Source organism: Meleagris gallopavo, chromosome 8, assembly GCF_000146605.3.
Source record: "Meleagris gallopavo isolate NT-WF06-2002-E0010 breed Aviagen turkey brand Nicholas breeding stock chromosome 8, Turkey_5.1, whole genome shotgun sequence".
Lineage (NCBI taxonomy): Eukaryota > Metazoa > Chordata > Aves > Galliformes > Phasianidae > Meleagris > Meleagris gallopavo.
In genome coordinates, this window is record NC_015018.2 from 33,856,899 (window position 1) to 33,861,419 (window position 4,521).

Sequence of the window (4,521 nt, forward strand, 5' to 3'; positions counted from 1 at the left end):
CTGGTGGCATGGCAGCGATTATTGCGTGGGTGTGCTCTGCGTCTTTGCTTCCTCTGCCATATAGAATGTATTTCAACTGCTCGTCCTGCAGAGCTCTCATTCAGTCACAGCACGTGTAGCTCTTATTTATACCCAAATCTGCACTGAGAGACTGTAAGAGCTGCAAAACCATGGAGTGAGAGCAAAAAGAGTGGATTCAATCCTTCTATACCGGGTATTGCACCACTCTTGATTTCTCATCTCTTCCCTTCCAAGCAGAGGTTCTGGTGCAGAGCAGAGGTTTGCGGTGTCCGTGCCCTGCTCTGTCAGAACCACATGTTATGCAGTGGTTCTGACGTGGCCATGGTATGTTTGAGGCAGACCCCCATCCTGGTGTGAGGCAGCAGCCTGGGTCTGCAGTGTGGTTGCTGCTCTGAGATGGGAGGTCTGCAGGGTGCAGAGGGCACGGGAACTGTTGAACTTACATGGGAAGTTTTATGTGCTTAAAAATGATCGCGCTTTGAATCAGCTCCTGGGTGCTGGGATTGATGATTTAAAAAGGGAAAAAAAAAAGAATGAAGAGTTTACAAAGTTGAGATCCATACCTTCCCAGTCAGGGGAGGCCGTGCTGTGCTTCTGTGCATCCACAGGCTGCTGGGCTCTTCCAGAGCACAGCTTCCTTGAAACTTGGCAAAAAATCTTTGCATGAGAAGAATGAAGGGTCAACAAATCACAGTCCTGTCAGACTGATGGGTGCTACCTGAGCACTATTTTCTTAGGGAAAAATCTGAGTGTAACTGATACAAAGGATTACACCGATCTCTTAGTTTCAACAGCAGTGCCCCCTATTGAAAAGCTGAACTTGAGGGATGTGCCGCAGTGCAGCTTGGGCCTGTTGGATGAGTGGCCTAATGAAGAAAAGCAAAGAAATTACAAAACACGGAAGTGAAGAACTTAGGGCTGACCAAAGCTTAGTGCAGGGAAAGGGTGCTGGGAGAGGGAGCAGCTCTGCTGGCTGTCAGTCCTGCAGGTGGGCTGAGCTCTGCAGGGCTGCGTGGCAGGGATGGAGCCTGCAAGTGATGGCAGCTCTGCTTTTCTCATGAGAAGTATAAAAGCATTTCAGTATGCGGTCAAATGCATTCGAATAATCTGTACTTATGGCAATGTGTAGAGTACAAAATACTTATCGTTTCTAGGGTTGCAAAAATCTGTAGTGTTAATTCTGGAGAGGATGTTTACACTTTCCGATTTCAATTCTTCTTCCATTTCTATTTAGCTAATTGTACCCTGGGGAGGATATCTGCAATTTGGTAACACAGGATAACGAAGGGCTGTAGAACCTTGCAGAGAAGGGGATTTCTCATTCATTATGTGGCTGTCTGGAGGTTGCTGAGCTACGGCCTGGGGCTGCGATTGAGCACCTGGAGGAGGCACACAGCAGCCCTGGCAGCACAGCTGGGAGCAGTTCGGCTGTGGGGCTGGAAGGGTGGATCCTGGCCGTGTCCCTGCCTAACCTCGTGGAAGGGGGTCTGCCTGGAGGGCCCTCCTGCAGTGTTGGCTGGGCTCTGGTCCTGGGCACGGGTAAGCAAACCTTTCTTTAACTGGATTGTGGCCGTTGCCCTTTTTTGGTAACTCAGCACTGGTTCTGTGCCATTGCCTTTCCCTTCGGGGGTAGAGAAGTAGCTGAGGACACGATAGCACCTGGTGATTGTGTTTTACAGATGTGGTGTTTGCCACATCTCACAGCATGCGGTGGATGCAGGCCTTCCTTGGGAGTTTGAATCCTTTCTGAAATAGGAAGTAACGCTTTGTGCAAAGCACAGGATCACTGCGCTGGGAACATCCTTACTTTCTGTACAGCTGTTTCCCCTATTTGCCAAGATAGCGATACATACATATTTTTTTCCAGCAGTGTTCAAACACTTGTGTTGCTCCTTGAAGACATTTCTCAGTAGCAGTTTGTGGTAAACTGGGGCAGTCCCACTGGTTCTTTAATACTGCCCTTTTTGGTTAGGTTCCCCGCTTCAGACAGAAACAGGATTTCTCTGCTTACAGTGAACTTCCCCTTCTCTCTCACTCCCTCCTTGCCCCCTCAGTTGTTCTCCGTGTTTCTGGTGTCACTGCCACTGAAGCAGCACGACCCTGCAGTGCAGTAATGAAAGCTGTGCACCTGGTCGGTGTGGGGGGAAGCCCTGGCAGTCAGCAGTTCTGTGGTGTGGGAGATGGGCTGAGCAGCTGTTCTGTGTGTCTGTCTGCCCGAGCTCTGCACAGCCCATACCCACACGGGGCAGTAACGACCTCCTGGTTGTGACTTTGGTCCTGTCCTGTGCCTTCGCAAAGGTCACAGGTAGATGCAAAGGTTTCCTTTGTGATGTGCTGTTGCCGTCGTTGTATTGGGTGCCTCAAGGAGAGCCTCCCAGCTTGTCCAGGGGACTCCACGAATTCCCATTCAGCTGAGTAGAAAATAAATCTTTTTGATTAATTCATACCTTGTGTTGTCTTTTGAGCTTAAACTGAGATTCATCTTTGACTGCAGGCTACAGCTCAGAGAGTGAACAACTGTGTGTGAGACAAAAGAAACGTGATGTGTGTACATAGAGCAAAAAATACAGATACTGAAGACACATATCTGTGTATTTGGTCATTGCAGTCTCTTCTAACCCATATGATTCTGTGATTCCTCTCTACGAGGAAAACGTTGGAAGACCTCAGGAGATGTGTAACAAAACTGAGGGTGATGTATGGTGGTAATCGAGGTGTTGTTCGTTGGGTGGTGGTGTAGTTGGCAAACATCTGAAAAGGCAGTGGAAAAGAAGAGAATTGATGTTAATTTACCAGCCAGTGTTAGGATGAGGGAAAGCAGCCTGAAACTTGGAGCAGAAATGGGAGCTGGAGGAGTGCTGTGCACATTCAGAATCAGTAAATATAGTTTTAACGAGGTATTTATTGGTGAGCCTAAAAATGTGGTGGGTCACACTTACCCAGTAGCTGTATTTCTTGTACAGCTGCCTGCCTTCTTGTTATGTTCACTTGGATTGCTCACTACCTGAGCTTGTCAAAGTCAAACTGCAATTTAGAGATGCGTTCCCTATCTGCTGGGCCATTAACTGCTCTTCCTGCTCTTTGCTTGGGATCCTGTCCTGCTCCACTGCTGTGCTCCTGCTCTGAGGGATGCAATGTAGGTGGGTCTCTACACTTTTTCTCCTCTGAAAGTTAATGTTGCATGGAGGCTTTTGGGTGTTATATTTCTCGGTCTTGGGCTCTGAAATTTTGCTGCAAATTTTCTTTTTCATCACGGAAGAAATGCTTTAGGGGCATCAAAGCTGCGTGAAGCTATTAAAGAGCAGGAAGAAACACTTCAGATTTCCACCTGCAGCTGCAGATACAGAATGTACCAGAGAACAGCAAGGTGGAGCGCTGGAAAATGCAGTCCACTAATTGGGCTTATTTTCTTTATAGCCTTACACTTGAAACTTCGGAGGACAAGGCCAGCATTTTGTCTCGCAGCACTTCAGCAGTCCACGGCTTGGCAGGGCTGCCCAGCAGCCAGGAGTGCTGCAGGAGTTGTGGGTTTTCAGGCAGCCCCAGTCTGGAGGGGATCCTGCAGCCGGGATCCCTGGGGTGGTGGAACAGAACTGCGTCTGTTGGAGGATGAGGTTTGGATTATTGAATGCCCCCGACATGAGATGCTGCCTCTGCCGAAGGCAGTTTGGAGTGGGCTGCTTTCGCAGTGAGTGTAAGCAGGCAGGAGTGCCAGGAACGGGTAAACAGCGGCACAGCAGGGGAGGGGGCTTCGCTTCTGGTTCCTTTTGGAGCACATACGAAAGCCCTGGGAGGGTTTTTTCCCCCAAAATAACAAACTTAAATATCTGTAATGAGTTATGCCATTTGCTTTGCCTTTAGATTCTCATTCCTTACCTGTAAGCAATGCAAAATACAAGATTCTGAAAAGATCACCTGTGGTTGTTGCAGTGTTCTCTTGTGAGAGGAAACCTGGCCCAGAGTGAGGCGTTCGGAGATGCCGTTGAAGGAGCTTGAAATGCTGTTTAATTTTTCTCTTGCTTTGGAGAATTCTTTAATCTCACTTCACGACTGCAGGTGTGCAACTCTTAACCTTGGATCTGTGGGAATATGCTCGGTTTATCTGAAATTTCAGCAGGTTTTAAAATAGTGATACTTCTTGGTTCTAAAAGAGATACTAATAAAATCTATGCTAAAGTGGCGTGTATCTGCTTAGCAATACCTGGTGCTCAAGTGCCAAGAATCACAGAATCGCGGAGTTACCGGGGTCGGAAAAGACCTCCAAGCTCATCCCGTCCAGCCCCCCACCCAGCAGCGGTGTTTCCCCCTACCCCCATCCCTCAGTACGACGCCCAATGCTGTCGGTGCGGGGCTGCGGGTGCCGCACGGAGCGCCAGGGGGCACCGCAACACCGGGCTGCCGCGGGCCTTTCGTTCGCCTTCACCGCTAACGGGTGAGGAGCGGTTCTGGGGGTCGATGGGCGTCGCTACAGCTCGAGAAGATCCTGCGGGGACCAAACGG

At 49.2% G+C, this 4,521-nt stretch overlaps 1 long non-coding RNA gene across 2 annotated transcripts; it reads right to left on the minus strand.

The window, feature by feature from the left end:
- Window positions 1-1,573: 1,573 nt before the first annotated feature.
- LOC109368913 lies at window positions 1,574-4,515 on the minus strand. Of its 2 annotated transcripts, XR_002117410.1 has the most exons (4): window positions 4,223-4,515; window positions 3,937-4,100; window positions 3,445-3,620; window positions 1,574-2,772 (listed from the first exon to the last, which is right to left on the minus strand). It is a non-coding gene; the product is annotated as an uncharacterized LOC109368913 (long non-coding RNA). The 2 variants fall into 2 exon arrangements; XR_002117411.1 differs by lacking the exon at window positions 3,445-3,620.
- Between the last annotated feature and the right edge of the window lie 6 nt (window positions 4,516-4,521).